We start from the raw sequence: 17,322 nt of genomic DNA on the forward strand, positions 1-17,322 counted from the left end.
GTTTACCGGGGAAACTACAGCTCGTAAACCACCGTATGAGAAAAAAGAGAAACAAGCATAGCAACATATATATATATTTATCATGTTATTACATAGATATTAGACAGATGATATAGGACAGTAAGTACATTGTTGTACCTGATCCCACTGTAGGGTTAGCATTAGAGCTACAGTGTGGCTGTGACCCCCATGATGTCTGTAATGACATGTCAATACATTGATCAGTCAGTCGACAGAAGATTAATCAGCTCCTAATTTTTAATTATCATCTATTAATTGTTTCAAGTAAAAATGCCACACATCTTATCTCTCTCTTTGTTATATGTGATAATAATAATAATAATAATAATAATAATACATGTATAAAGCGGTTTCAAAGCACTCAAAGACACTTTACAGGTTAAATACCTTGATATGTTTGTAATGAACTATTTCCTGACACTTTACAGACTAACCTCACTGTGGGAGGTTCAGTTGTGGATCACTAACCGTGCTGTGTTGCAGTGCATGTGGCAGCATGTAGTGTAGCGCTCAGACTGTAGAGCTGCTCTCTGCTGCAGCCTCCATCACCGTGCAGAGGGGGGCTCGGCCGTTGTTGTGAATGAGGGCCAGCATGACGTCAGGAAGCCAATGTCAACAATGCAGCTCCTAGAGGAGAAAAGGCGTTTCATCCACACACACACACGCTCACACACGCTCACACACACACAGACTGATGCCTCGGGTCCATTGAACGGAGGGCTGCGGACATCCAGCACGATGTGGACTCTTTTCTCTGATTTGTGAGGACCGGACCGAGCAGCAGACGAGCAGGATATTCGGGTAAGTGTGGGGGATAATGAGCAGGTCGGGCTCGGCTCCAGGAGCTCCTTGTCAGCCGTGGATGTGCTGCACTGATCCGTGCTCCGAGGCTCTGCTCCGGCTGCGCTGTAGCCGTGCTGCCGCGGTGTGCAGCGGACGCTGGAGCAGCCTCTGTGCGCGCAGCTCGTCTCGTGTTGGTACAGCTCGGTGCTGGTTCGGGTCCAGCTCTGGGGCTTTGTGTGTGTGTGTGCGTGTGTGCGTGTGTGTGGTGTGTTTGACAGTAAACTTTTCAGACACGAGACAAACACTGAGTCATCTGACGGGCTGAGTGTCGGCAGAGCTGCTGTACGGCTGCTGCGCTCTTCAGTCTATATATTAACTTTACATTAGCAGACACACGTCAGACTTCTTCATCGATCCACCGACACACACCGCGGACACACCGCACGTCACATGTTTTGCACGGGAGACAATCGAGGCTGGCTGCTGTCATGCTGGGGGAGGACGGGGCTGCAGAGGGACAAAGGAGCCAGCCTCCCTCCCCCTTACTCCCGCCCTCAGCCGCCGAGCAGTCGCTTCAGTAAACAGCCCGCTGAATGAGCAGGACTCCTGCACGGAGCGGCTCCGTGGTGCTGTGTGTGGTGCTGTGTGTGGTACTGTGTGTTCACTGCAGCCTCACAGGTTTGTGATGCTCCTGTCTTCAGTGTGTCCTCCTGTACGACGTGTGTGTGATCTCTGTGAAGAAGCCTTGTTGTGAACACATGAGCTCTTTGTTATCCTCCATCTCCCTCCAACCAGAGGCTTCACCGAGTCTGTCTGCTGGTTTACGCACAGTTCAGCTGCAGAGAGCAGATGAGAGGTGACTGAGGACAATTAAATATTTACCACCTCCTCCTCCACCACCTCCTCCTCCACCACCACCTCCTCCACCGCTGCTGCTGCACAACAGTGATCCCGAGGCAGCAAACCGTGCTGAGATATTCTCCTGCTTGTCTCTGACATACTGCTCTCTGTGATATTCATAACATGAAGGGATCCATCAGAGAGGACACAGAGACATTAAGACTAAACCGCTGTGAGACATGACGGTCAGTTTACCTCCCAGCACTTATATAATGTGGTCATGAGACATTATATAAATTCATCACATATCACACATGGACCAGCCATTCACCTGGCTGCCAGAGAAGATGTTACACAGTTGCATTGTGGGAAGTGCAGTTTATGCAGTAGATTTTTGACCCACACTTGAATGTGTGATCTGCTGCACAGATCTTCGTCATGTTTCGTCTCCCAGCAGGAGTGTATGTAAAACAAAGAGACGTGTTGGTCTCTGGTCAGAATAACAATAACAATATCTAATCATGGTATTTTATTTGTATTTTCTGTTGATTAATAGGATGAATAGTATGAATAAAAAAAAGTTCTGACAGGCTGCTCACTTCTTTACTTCACCCTCAACAACAGAGTCAGACTGAATAAGAACTTGTACATTAGATGAAGTATAATAGTATAATATATGAAGTGCAGCTGGTCTGTCACTGCTGCTCTGAAATAACAACACAGCCTGTGCCTGTGTCTGCTGTGCGCCCTGCTCTTCTCTGTGTTGGAGCTCCAGGTGAAGGAGCTCCAGGTGAAGGAGCTCCAGGTGAAGGAGCAGCTGTGTGACAGTCACAGATCTGTGCAGGTAGTTCAGTCTCACCTTGTCTCTGAAAACACACCAGCACCTCCACGGCTGACAGACGGAACATAGAGGTGGAATGTGAAGGGAAGAATGTGGAGCATGCCTTAAGCTCTATTTTCATACCTTAGTTTGCACACCTGGCCAGTCACTGTGAAAACAGGAAGTACATGTACACTCCATGTCTGAGTGGAAGTTAACAGGCAGGAAACATGAGAGCAGTCTGTGTAAAAAGATCAGGGTTCTCATTTGATGGCTTAATCTTCAGTCTAACAGAGAACCTGTGTTGTGTCGTCACCTTCTTCTCCGTCAAACGTCCTCAAATCTAAAGTTTACTCTCAGTACAGTGATGTCACTGTGATGTCACTGTGGTGTCACTGTGATGTCACAGTGTTTTAAACAGGTTGAACACAGGAACTAGTACTGTAACTGTTCTGAGGTATGTGTGTGTGTGTGTGTCTGCTCCTCGTGCTTCTCTTTGCTCACACAGTAAAACTGGTCCAGTCTCATTTATTCTCCCAGTTTACTTCAATAAGACTTTGTTTAAAAAAACTCATTTAAAGAACAAACACGGTGCTGTGGCCTCTTCTAGTGTGTTCAGGCCCGCAGTCATCCAGGTCCCTTTATATTCAGTCACAATGGGTTGAATTCACACTTATTTTAATGAAAACACTGAAATGTGGAAGATTATATAATTAAGAAAGACAATTAAAAGAGCAATACCACATGATTGAAAAAATAAATACACATATCTGATATGAAACATGGCAGCACTTTCTAAGGTTCAACTGAAGAGACAAATTTGAGACTAAAGAGGAAAATGAAATTGTTATCATGAAAACAGCCCAGAGATCATGAGCCTGGACCAGACTTTAATGAAGCAGTTGTTCAGTGTGAGCTGTTGACCTGTAGAGCAACAGAAACATGAACCATCAGGGCTAAAAAACTAAAGAGACATTCTGATGGATGTGTAAATGTACAGTACACTGGTACATAATATGAATCTGCATTAATCAGACGTCAATTAGTCAGATGGAGAAACTGTCATGACTCACAACGACCACTAGGGAGCAGATGGACTAACTGTGACTGTAAGAGTGAATGAAGTGATGAGCTCAGCTCTGGATCCACTGTGAGCTTCAGTCACATCAGAAGACAGCGGGAACAATAAACTGTTCAGCTGATGTTGTAGAAGATGATCCTGCAGACTCCTCTGAGACTGAGGACAGCAGCTACAGCCACAGCTCAGTGTGGTGAAGAGGGCTGAGTGTCTTCATCACTACGTCTTCTTCTTCTATGCCTGCCTGCCTGTCCTCTATCTCTATCTTTCTATCTGTCTGTCTGTGTGTCTGCCTGTCTGTCTGTCTGTCTGTCTGTCTGAGAGACTGTTTGAAGATTGTAATACATAATTCACACTCAGCACTGTTACGTGTGTGTGTGTGTACATGTGTGCAGGTGAGAGGAACTGATCAAGGGCAGCCTGTGTGTGTGTGTGTGTGTGTGTGTGTGTGTGTGTGTGTGTGTGTGTGTGAAGGTGAGTACAGCCCGTCCCAGGTGTGTATCACAGCTCGAGGGCAGACGGAAGAAACTACACTCAGTGTGTGTCGTGATATTCCTCCTTCCTTTCTTTATCGTCCACACCTGGAATATTTTCAACTAAATCTCTGCACACCTGCATATGTGACAGTGTGCAACTTGATACACACACACACACACACACACACACACACACACACACACACACACACACACACACACACACACACACACACACACAGAGCTACAGAGCTACAGAGATTGGTTTGACTGGTGATCAACTTGAACCTGTTGTACTCCCTGAATATGTGTCAGCCATTATAAAAAACAGAGCAAACATCCTCATAGATCATGAGTCTGACAGTTCTGTCTCATATCTTCAAGTCAAAAGGGAAGTGAATCATTCTCATACAGTTCATGATGGCATCATACATGACACACGTGTGTCCTCCAGTGGCACTGAACAGTCACAAGTCACATCAATACATACATAGTTCATTGTTAATCAGTTGTTGAATAATTAATCAGTTATGTTATCCAACAAACACTGAGCAGCATGAACAGTGTCAGACCTCACAGTATGATGACACACACATTTCAGCTACATGTACAACCACCTACTGTCAGCTCAGTATTCATCAAACACTGGCATGTATGACAACATATTGAAACCCTGAGATATCCCACATGTTAAATGAGCCACGCTTGTTTCTATATGAACAGGGCCCACATTTAAGAAATCACTTAGTCCATGCATAAGAAAGCTCTGAACAGCCAGCTGTAACAGGCACTTTGAAGTCCTCTTGCAAACAGACTGTCAATGTAGGAGCTGTGCTTCGATCCACCACATCTCTATGAGCCCCTCACTGGAGAAAAGGTTCCTGTCTGTAGTGTCATTACTATCACATCCACTCTGTGAGTCTCTGCTAACATTGGTAAGACTACCAGAAAATTAAAACAAGGAATAAGTGATGTCAGGACACAGATCATCAGTGGCAGAGTTTCAGTGAGATCATGAGCTGTTGTTATAAAGACAGGAGGCTTTCTGGATGTTCACTTCTCCCAACGATCCACTGAAGGATCCACTGAACGTAATGTTGGAACGTTTCTAATTTGAAGATTTTTCAAAAGCTTCAGTTACGTTGAAAGTTGTATTTGTGAGACAGATACCTGCCTCAGTTCTGCTGCTGGGGATTAATGAAAGAGTCTTCCCTGTTCTGAGCGATGGCTCTGTAATATGTTACACAATATTATACAATATCAATTTGCAATTTGCTTTGGCTATACACCGTGTTCCAAATGATTATGCAAATGATATTTTTCTCTGATTTTCCTAAACAGTCGATGCAAATGTATAATTTTCAAGTCATCAACCGTTAGGGTATAATTCGAATTTTATTGAACAAACCTTCCAATGATAACAGTGTTATTTTCAAAAAAACCCCCATTTTTTTCTGCTTGAATCTCTTTGCAGGATGTCAGAATAACCTCCCAGAGCTGCTGTTTTGATGCGAACTGCCTCCCACCCTCATAGATCTTTTGCTTGAGGATGCTCCAAAGGTTCTCTGTAGGGTTGAGGTCAGGGGAGGATGGGGGCCACACCATGAGTTTCTCTCCTTTCATGCCCATAGCAGCCAATGACACAGAGTTGTTCTTTGCAGCATGAGATGGTGCATTGTCATGCATGAAGATGATTTTGCTACGGAAGGCACGGTTCTTCTTTTTGTGCCATGGAAGAAAGTGGTCAGTCAGAAACTCTGTATACTTTGCTGAGGTCATTTTCACACCTTCAGGGACCCTAAAGGGGCCTACCAGCTCTCTCCCCATGATCCTGGCCCAAAACATGACTCCGCCACCTCCTTGCTGACTATTGCAGGTTTATGCACAACTGCAAGCCTCTGGAGGATCCTACACCTTGAGGTTCGCGGGACTCCAGAGGCACCAGCAGCTTCAAATACCTGTTTGCTGCTTTGTAATGGCATTTTAGCAGCTGCTCTCTTAATCCGATGAATTTGTCTGGCAGAAACCTTCCGCATTATGCCTTTATCTGCACGAACCCGTCTGTGCTCTGAATCAGCCACAAATCTCCTCACAGTACCATGATCACGCTTAAGTTTTCGTGAAATATCTAATGTTTTCATACCTTGTCCAAGGCATTACACTATTTGACGCTTTTCGGCAGCAGAGAGATCCTTTTTCTTTCCCATATTGCTTGAAATCTGTGGCCTGCTTAATAATGTGGGACGTCCTTCTTAAGTAGTTTTCCTTTAAGTGGGCTCACCTGGCAAACTAATTATCACAGGTGTCTGAGACTGATTTCAGTGATCCAAAGAGCCCTGAGACACAATACCTTCCATGAGTTTAATTGAAAAACAAAAAATTAAATGTTTATGACACTTAAATCCAATTTGCATAATAATTTGGAGCGCAGTGTACAATGTAAACATAACAGTGATAATCAACTGGCAGGCTGCGATCCATCAAAGCTTCCCATGAAGAAACATCTAACACACGGACGGGCATGAGACGCAGATCCAGACTCAGATCCAGATCCACACTCAGATCTAAATTTAGACTCAGATCCAGATCCACACTCAGATCTAGATTTAGACTCAGATCCAGATCCACACTCAGATCCAGAGCCACACCATCAGATAGAGAAAGTTTGGAAACAAAAACATAACATGGTGGAGTAAAAGCTATGTTTTTATCTTTCTTTATCTGTTAATAAAACTCACAGCCCTCTGAAACAGATCACCGTCTCCACCACAGCTGAACAGATCATCAAAATATGATTGAAATCCAACATGGACAAGTTTGATGTCCAAATTTCAGGAGGTGACATTTTCAAACCTCTGTGCCACTGATAGCTGTGGTCGGTGGAAAGATGCCTTTAGGTTGTCCATCTGTCTGTCCCATTCTTGTGAGTGTGATACCTTTAAGCAACATCATGTAACTTTCTCACCTTAAACAAACAGCTTCAGAGTCATGGTGATGGTACAGTGTGTGCGGGGCGCCAAATTGCAGAAGCTTGACTGGTGCGTCGAGACAAACAACAACATTCGTCAAAACAATTGCAATATGATTTTTTTTTCATGTCGTAGTTTCCACTAGTGTCAGGGTCAACCTGATCTGAGTTCAGTGATGGTGCTCTGAACATGTGTACGGTTGAACCCAAACATATCTATAGCTTGTTGATCAGAGCCACAGTTCCTCTCACTGCTGCTATGGACAGTGAACATGACTTCAGCAGTTAACACTCGGTGCTGTTGTCAGAGTGTCAGGCCACACATGAAGACTCATCTTGTTGCTTTCACACAGATGACTGGTACATCTGGCCTCAGTTAAATCTGCTGCAGTCTTTGTCTTATCAGTCAGTCAACCAACACATTCAGGAACGTTTCTGTTGGTTTAAAATCGTCTTGGCCTACATGTCCAAAAGAATACACAGCTGCCTTTTTTGTACTATTGCACATTAAATATTTCATGGATCCATCTGTTCACACCTTGCAACAATGAAAAGTGTCACCAAGCAGCAAATTTGTCATGGCACAAAACCATCTTCTAATCCCAGAGCGAGAGATGGCGTTCCTGACATTAAAGCGCTTCATCGAACGCCAAGCTGCTGCTGCGTATTTGTGTCGTGGAACAGATTTGAACAGCCATTGTTTGGACTTCTGAGAGACACACTGAGAATTCCTGATGAGGAGACAATCTGTCCACAGGAACGTTTGTACCCTCACCATGTGCAGGGTCTTAACTAAGATGAGGGGACGAGATGTTGAATCTGAGCAGTAAACCAGTATTTAACAAATCCACACTGAATTCACAACGCTAAAACTGAGGCATGTCTCTCCAGCCCTCAGCTGCCGCTGCCCAGGGCATTGTTGGCATTTCTGGTTTATCTGGTGCATAACCTTGTCACAGATCTGGCAACCCATATGGCATGGCTGCCGGTGATTGGTGCAGACAGGGGGGCAGATGGTGAGATGATGGTCAGCTGTTTTGGGCACTGCTTAAATCCTACATATTCAACATAGAGGCTGCTAAGCTAAAGCTAAATCTGTTGTTTAGCTTACAGAGCGTCTCATCAGAGTGTCTGAGGGACACAGCTAATGGACACTGAGACATGGCATCCTGCTCTGATCCTCCACTGACTGCAGTAATTACAGGAGGCTGCTGTGTTACAACACTCAGTTAATTAGTTAAAGCACAGAATATGAACTGTTTTGATAATTGATTAGCTGTTTCTGTTTAATCAAAATTCTTTCTCTCTTGTATATCATTGATAGCTGAATATCTTCAGCGTCAGCAGAGATGCACATTTAAACGTAGACACCAGAGGAACTCACACAACCATTGTTCTCTATAAAACTTGTTTTAAAGAAAACTGCTTTTTGTGTGAAGACTCAGCAGCTGGAACATGTGATGTCATCCTGTAGCTGCAGCTCTGGTAGACGGGGCATCCTCCCAGCAGAGCAGCAGGAAGGAAGCTGGGTGGAGGGTGAGCAGCTCCCTGCAACACACTCACCCAACAACCAAGTGTGAACCCACTGAACCTGGGAAGACATGTCCACACTTAAACTCAGCACATGACATCACCTCCATCTCTGCTGCGGGGCTGATCCAGTGACCACGACAGTGACTATGTCAGTACTCCTCCCCAGTCCAGACAGCATATTCACATCAGTTTAGGGGGATTTTTACAGCCCTCAAACTATCTGATGTCAAACAGTGCCCCTAGTGGTGAACCAGTTGAGTGTCTCCTGGCCTGAGTGGGCTATTGAAGCTGTTTGTGGGCTGATGTAACTGTGCCAATGAAGCTGTAAAGGCTGTTGGATGTTGTGGAGGTTCCACCTGTCGAGACACATTAACATGCTCTCACATTCTCCTCCGTGTCTCATGGCTCTGGCTTTGATGTGAAGCACTTAGGGTTCGTGTGTTATGAAGGATTACAGCGGCCGAGGTGATAAACAAGCACTCTGTCATGCTTTGCCACCATGTGGTTGCTTCGAGGTAGCTTTCAGACTACAGCAGGATATTGCAAGGGGGATATGTTGGTGTGGGTGAGCTGTTACAGGATGTAGTGAGGAGATGATGGTTTTCTTGTTTGTTTTTTTACAGAAGCTTCTCATGTCCGAGATCAATAATATAACCAATAATTTCATGTTGTATTTATAGTCTATAACCAGAACTTTCTGCACAGCTAAGAAAGTGTATAATATAATAATATATAGTATAAAAGCCTTGAACACTGGAGACACCATGTTTGGATCTCTAGTCTACACTGTGTGGCTTTACCAGGTGCAGCACACACTTTCTTTCTTCCTCTTCTTCTTCTTCCTCTTCCTCCTCTTCCCCCTCTTCTTCTTCTCCTTCTTCTTGTCTGATTAATTGTCAGATCACAAACCAACTTTAAGGTGCACTGACTGTGGGAGTGTGTAGATGCTGTTCTTGTCAAGTCGTTGAAGGCGAGTTGGCCTTGTGCTACAGCCTTAATTTAATTATGGGCCAGTAGTCGATATACGTTTCCCATTACTGGTCCGATACATATTGTGTCTTTGCGTGTCTTTGATGTGTCTGTCATGTCACTCCATCTCTTTTTCATTCCCCTTCAAGCTGCTTTGCTCTTTTCCGTCTAAAGCTTGTTTCCGTTGTGCCGACTATATTCTGTGTTTGGCTACAACAAAATGATGTTTGAGACAGCACCGGTCCAACAAGCAGAGATTCTGTGCTGGTTTCAGGGTTTCAGACCGAAGACATTTGTCTTGGACAGGCTAAAGTCTTGTGGTCTTGCCGTGCCTGAGAGCTCCTTCCTGTCTCTTCAGTGCTACAGCAGCCTCCTTGAGGTCCTTTGCTCTGATACTGTGAATTAAAACCACAAAGCGATGGTAGCAACAGCTTCATCATGTTCTCAGCACTGGTTTGAAGGTCAAGAGAAATGTTTCTGTTGTATGATACATGTGCACAGCTGGGTGGAGGCTTTATTGATGTCCTTAAACTCGTTCACATGTTTTGATTCACCGTCTTATCGACTTGCAACAGAAGTATTAATTGCACTCAGCACCACGTTATGTAGTTATTTCTGTTTGGCACTCGCTGCTGAGGGTCTTTGGGGCTTCTGCTCATTAGCTTCATGGTTTCCAGTTACTACAGTCATTTAGTTCTCACAAGTTTGTTCATCTTCTGCAGTGGTTTTCAAACTGTTTCCTTCATTAAACATTCACACCAGACAATGTTTATCAATGATTTACAATCACAGAGAAGCAACTGATTATAATATACAGTATATGCCAGTGTGACAACCATCAGTGTAATATATACATGTATATGTGTATATATATACATATATGTATAGAGAGAGAAAGGTTCACTAAACAATGTTAATTGGCCTGCGAGCTGCAGTCACCCATTTAACTATCACTGTTGACAGGTTGTCTCATGTTGAGTTGTTCAGGCGTCTCCGTTTCAAACTATCCAGCGTGGTCTGCCTTTGGTGAGGAGGAGGAGAGCTCTCTGCATCAGCTGTGTGCTCGGCCAGCAGGTGGTATTTGAGACTGGACGTAACTCAGCTCACATTAAAAGCAAATAACTTTGTTCTTGTGGAGAGAACCATCGGAAGCTGAACTTTTCATTCAAAAGAGCCTTTTCTTTATCCATTTCTGCTCATGGAGGTTTGTTTCTGCTGCCGTCCACAACGTTACTGCTGCATCGCTGCCTGATGTCCCAAACTACGGGGCGGGCTGAGGGTCATAACGTGCGTGCATTAATCGCACATCAAAAAAATTAACAGCATGAAGAGGAATTTGTATTAACGCATTATTATCATGTTAACTTTGACACACATACACACACGCTATATATATATATATACACATGCTGCACATGTGCAACTCCACAGAGATGAGAATAAAGCAAGGTGTCTCACTCTTCCATCATCAGCTCAGGGAAAGAACGATGTGTCTGAAAAAACAAGTAAACTATTCTGTTTTTCCAGCGAGAAAAAAAAGTGAAACACCCCCCCCCCCAAAAAAAACGGAAGGGCAAACTTTCACTCTCAGTTCATAATTGACCCATTTACTGCAGGCCCCAGTAACACCAGTTATAATAGCCAAGGGATGGCTGTTGAAACCATGATGACAAAGGTCCCATAACTTTAACCATGAGCTCTCCCCTGTTTTCACATCATTACACATCAGCCAGCTGACAGTGTTCTCCTGTCCGTGGTTATAATGCTGTGATGGTGTATAATGTTGATGAAAATATCAAATGTAAGTCTCCTTCATTGTCTCATATGGATAATATACATTTGATTATTGCATAGAAGCATGGCTTTACATTTGAAAATGAGTGAAATGTCTTTTCACTCACCCCTCCCAGATCGCAGTCTCAAACTAAATGTTATAGACCCGCCCCGGCCTCCTCACCATCTGTGCTGGCAGTTGTTCCAGTCTCCAAAGTGAGAGTGAGACTTTTCATACAGGTGCAGGCAATTTGTTTTAATAAACCCCATCCTCTCTGTAGGAAGTGACGTAAGCATCAAGCAACAGTTAGTGTATAAACGAGGCCCCTTCATGATCTTTCTGATTGTTTTTAGCAGAGCGTATCAGCAGAAACACTACAGAGACAACTGCCAAGTGAACAGAAAGCTTGTCTTTAGTTTGATATTTGGGTGGAAAAGCTTGCTTCTAATTGCTATAGGACTGTAGGCTGTATGATGTATACAGCCAGTATGAACACTGAGGGCTTGTATTTGGAGCCAAAAGTTTGTTTTCTCTTAGTGTTTTGATCCTGTCTCTTCATTTCTGTTTGCTTTGGCTGCCTTCCCAGAGTAGTGAAGTTGAATTTCTCCAGCATTCCCACCCTGAGCATGACTCACACAGATAAACCGAGCTTCACTTTCCCTGAAACCTGACGAGCCTGATCCAATTTACGCTTCCCGAGCAGCCTCGGGCAGAGTGATGTCAGCCCAGCCTCGCAGCTGAAAGGAGGGAATGGAACTGTAAGGGAACACAGATGATCATGGGGGAGCTCCCTGGGGAGGGGAAGTCCTCTGCCGCTACATCCGTAACAGTCAAACAGGTGAAATCAAAACTGACTCCTCGGTGGTTTTTGGGTTACTGAGGGCAGAGGCGTCTCTAACAATGTGACAACAGGAGGAGATGTGAGGAGAGTGATATGACATGCTGCAGAGGAACATGAGTGTATGGATGAGATCAACATCTGAGTCACTGAAGCTTCCTCTGCTGCGCTGTGTAATTCCAAAAGCAGAATAAAGCGTTTGGTTTTCCTGCAAACCCTCAAAGAACTGACTGTATTCCATAAAGGTGATGTTAATCATGTCAGTTTTCCTCTATGGAAACTTTGTGGGCGTCTAGCAGCCCACATGTGTACTTTCATTTTCACGCCTACACCGTGTTGCCTTGTGAAGGAGATGAACTAATCCTCTCCTCAACATCCCTGCCTTTATGACTCATTTGGCAGCTGAGAGCTTTGCACCCTCTCACAAATGATTCATTTATTGCAGTTTGGATGTGACACATTTGGCCTCACACCAAATATGAACATATAATTGATATTGTATGTATGTATACTGTGCTGTATAGATGCTGAAGCACGGCGGTCTTTGTTTGATTGGACAGGCTGATGAGTGATTGACGTCTGTTATTTGGATAATCACAAAAAAGAGCAGTTACAGCTGACTGGCTCTGAAACACACCAAACAGTGACGTTCCCTTCTCTGTAACAGTGCTCACCACTGCCCCCCTCCTCTAACTGTCCTGTGAAAATGGTCCAAGAAGAAAACATCTATTGATGATAATCTCAAATATAGCTCCTTTATACTAAACAACAGGCCATTGTTATGGATGTGTTAAGCAGATTGTGTCTAGTATGAAACACCATCTGCATGTTGAAGTCAACTTCATAGCAAATCATTTCACCCCAAACCTTTAAAGATAAATGGCTCTGTGAATTCATCTGTGACCACACCCGGGCTACATTCACACAAGATCTGGCTAAACGCCACAGGGTGGTGCAGCGGTGTGGGAGTGTCACTCCATGGTCCGTGTGAGGTCATGTTTTGACCCCCCCCGCTTCTATGTTGTTATGCTACTAGCATTCTAGGACTAGGACTCATTCTGATGGCACTCACATCAGCTTTTGCATTGAATCCATTTTGAGGTGCTGTTTGAATGAAATGTTTCGAGAAAGTTTTGCCAATGTTAAAGGAAAAGTTCACCCCAAAATGAAAATTCAGTCGTCATCTCGTCGCCTACATGCAGCTGGAAAGTCAGGTGAAGTTTTGTAGTCCGCAAAACTTTTTCTGGAGTTTTACAGCGCGAAGAAAAAAAGGAACATTAAATGGCTCCATACAGCTCACTCAGCATGATCAGAGCCCTGAGATCCCAAAGTGATTCGAAAAAATTATTAGTTATTTACACCCTCAACCCACTTCAGACGGGGTGGGCACTGGCACTTTTAGCTAGCTGCTACAGTGAAGATTTCAGCTTAAAAAAGGGTGTAAATAACATCTTAGAAAATCAGTTTGGGATTGCAGAGTAGCTTCTATGAGCTGTATGGAGTTGATGTTAGTAAAATGTCTTCGGCCCTGATTACACTGAGACTCGTAGCTACAGGCGTGGCCCTTCTACAAAGCCTTGGAACAGTGTGGTGCGCCTGTTGAGCTGAGCTGCGTGAAACAGAGTAATCAAATATGTTTAATAGACTCTGACAGCCTGTCACAATCACAAAAATGACCATATTGGTAAGAAATGAAGGCAATTTACGTTTGTTGTTAGGTGGAGACCTCTAGTGGCTGTAGGACGTATTACAGCTGCAAAGGAGGAAGTGAGGAGAAGTAGAATAAAGATTGAAGTCTGTATAAGGACGAGGTGGGGATGGACAGTCGAGTCAAACAAGCACAGGACTTTCATTGAGGAGACCGCTCTTCATGTCCAGTGTGAAACCAGAAGTCAGCAGTGACTTCTTTTAACTTCAAAGTGAAGTGATGTGGACACAAGTTACCTAGTTAATGTAGGTAAGTTTCATAAGTAATGTATTAAACCAGGTGGTTTTCTTGCCTAAACGTGTGTCGCTGTTACGCAGCAACAGTCATGTTGCACTGGGATCAGTGGAGACGCTGACGATCACCAGGTTTAGGTTTACATGGTGTGAGAAAGGAGCAGACAGCAGGTGTGTTGGACCAGAGGAAATGGTTCTGCTGGTGACGCTTTCTGAACAACCAACAACATCTCAACAGACTGATGGAAGCAGATTAGAGCAGTGAGTGCTCTGCTTAGTGCTGCTCGACCCGAGTGTGTGTGTGTGTGTGCTTGTAGGATAAAAGGTGAAGGTATTGATGTGGAGTGAGACGGCCTGAGAAGTAGCTGGGTCAGCTGTTTAGCATCTATAGATGGTAACTTAATCCCTGGTTAAACACACGCACACACACACACACACACTCACTCACACACACACCGCCCTCACCCCTCCCTGCTCATACCGACACATATGTGGTACCATCTAACAAGCCCTGCAGTCCATTTACTACCCATAATCCCTCAGTCCTACAGCAGGTCACTGGCCCCTCACACACATCTGCAGCGTCCTCTGACACACGAGCTGTCTGAGCAGAGCTGGCTCCACGCCTGAAGGCTGAACACTTTCATTTGCACTAAATCCAATTCCACTTGACAAAGGCAAGGTGAGTTATACAGGCTGAAGGAGGATGAGGGCTGGGCAAACACTGTTCACAATGACCTCAGAGGTCATTTATCAGGATCTCAATGACCACAGTGCAAGTGAGCTGCCTCTCAACAAAGGCTCATTGTTGAGCGGGAGACGATGATGTCATGGCGGTACATTTCCGGAGCTCGGGGACTCCCAGGGGAAGGCCCCAGTAACATAGCCGGGACTGAGCTATCTTTAGCTATCAATTGTTAGGAAAAAATGTCCTCCCGACATAAAGGTTGTTTCATCCTCATTCTAATCAGTTCAATCAGCTGATGTGAGAAATAAACAACAAAGCAAGCAGGTATATTCTCACAATATGACTACCCAGTATGATGATGCTTTTATTTGATGCTGATAAAGTAGTGAGAGATCATGATGTGATTTCATGAAGGTAAAACAACAACACGATGGGTATCTGCTCCAGATCTATCAACATACAGCCTGTGTCCGGCTGCCTGCAGCTCTGCCTGGTACCGACCTTCTGCTTTAAACACATTACATGCTCATTTTTCTGCCCATTTAAACACATTGACTGCAAAGAGAGTGTTTAAATAAGATGGTTTATTTACATTTGAAGTGTTATTCAGTTATTTATGTTAATTTACTCCAAATATTTAGTTTGCTCTTGTGCAGCCGGACCTCACTGATTTATTTACCCGCAATTCAATGCAATACGGATGTGGTGTTGTAGAACTTATTCTGATAATGTATAAAACTATTACTGTATTAAAATGTTACTTGAATCATGTAGGCCAGTAAAAATATTTCACCACATCATGATACAGAAATATGTAGTACAGGCCCTGGTAGCTCAGCTGGTAGAGAGTGCTCCCCATGTACAGAGGCAGTGGCCCCGGGTTCAAGTCTGACCGAGACACCACTCACCCTATTACAACACACTGCACCATCAACACGACTCTGAAGCTGTTAGTTTAAGGTGAGAAAGTCACATCATGTTGCTCTACCGGTATTGATCACACTATCACACTGAGCCACTGTTTGTATGACGCCTCTTATTTGAGAATCTTCTGTCTCATTACAACATTACCTTCAATTATCTTTACAGTGATCCTCCACATACCTGCTGCACTTCTTCTATCAAAGTTCACTGCACACACGCACATACATTACATATACTGTATATATACAGTATATATATTTATATATTTATATTAGGGCTGGGCGATAAAGCCTAACATTTTTTCACAAAAAACTCGATTTACGATTTTATTCGATTTTCTTCCTTCTTAAAAAGAAAACCTCGAATGACAGACATTTTTTAAAGAACTGCTTTTATTTTTATGCTTTAAAATAGCATTTTTGTAAACGAAATGGTCCTGCCATTGTAAACAGTGTGCACTTTTTTTTTGTAAAAATAAATAAAAGCTCTGCCTCTTGAAAAATGTTTTTTCTCTTTTTGATAACGCTTTTGTAAACATAAATTTAACATAGGATTGCAGGCTATTACAAAAACAGATCAATTTCCCCATTAGGATTGATAAAGTGCAAGCATAGCTTTAATTCAACACATTTTTTGTGGATAAATAAAAGGTGCCTTTTGTATACAAAACATATTTTGACATGCGGTGCATGCTTGCTGTCTTTAGTTTCAACATTTTTTTTTTTTTTTTTTACACATTTTTGGCAAGAAAGACAAGCCTGTCCACTGGTGAGGCAAGGCAACTTCAGCAAAATACTTGCGGCTTGGTAGCACATACCTGGGGTCCAACGTTTTCATCATGTGGATGAACCCCGACTTTTCCATAGTATATATGGGCACCATGTCTTTAGCGATATGCAGCGTGATTGCATCCGTTACAGCTTTCCACCGGGACCCTTTCCTGTCATATGGGATGCAATGAGAAAATGACTCCGCTAAAGTTGACTGCTTCTTAGCGTGTGTTGTGGGCTGCTGCGGTCTTGTGCATCACGTAGAGAACAACATTTGTCCCACTCTGCTGCATGCTTTTGTTTAAAATGCTGAAATAAATTGGTCGTGCTGCTAGCTTTAGTGGCGACAGGCTTTAAACAAACTTTACACCGGACCGTGCTTTGTTCAAAGTCGGAAGCCGGAAAACCAAACCAGTTCCAAACTACTGAAGGAACCTGGCCTTAATTGGGGACAAACTCCATGCTTGCGGCCATCGTGCTTGTGTTTGTCTTTCTGTGGGAAGAAAACGTGGGGGGAGGGCGGTGGCGGAGGAGGAACTTAAAGAGAAAATCGATTTTCATTTTTTAAAATCGTCCTAAACAACAAACTCGAATTAATCGATCATGTCGATTTATCGCCCAGCCCTAATGTGTGTATATATATGTATATATATATATGCATACATATGCATACATATACATACATATGCATACATACATATATATATATATATATAAATATATATATATATATATATATATATATATATATATATATATATAAGCACAGTATACCCCACAGACACCATCAAATGAAAATAAGACATAATCAGGGCAGGAAAGGGTGGAGGAAAAGTAGGGCAGAGCAGTACATTGGACAAACACACACACACACACATACACACACACGCACACACACG

At 43.6% G+C, this 17,322-nt stretch overlaps 1 protein-coding gene across 1 annotated transcript in view; it reads left to right on the forward strand.

Moving 5' to 3' along the window:
* Nucleotides 1-377: 377 nt before the first annotated feature.
* bach2a (BTB and CNC homology 1, basic leucine zipper transcription factor 2a) overlaps nt 378-17,322 on the forward strand; it is a 41,542-nt gene continuing 24,597 nt past the window's right edge. The window contains exon 1 of the mRNA XM_084382178.1: nt 378-822. The gene's annotated coding sequence lies outside the window, so the exon portion shown is untranslated. The remainder of the gene's footprint in view (nt 823-17,322) is intronic.

The sequence above is a fragment of the Pagrus pagrus genome (assembly GCF_965226575.1).
Source record: "Pagrus pagrus genome assembly, chromosome: 18".
Taxonomy (NCBI): domain Eukaryota; kingdom Metazoa; phylum Chordata; class Actinopteri; order Spariformes; family Sparidae; genus Pagrus; species Pagrus pagrus.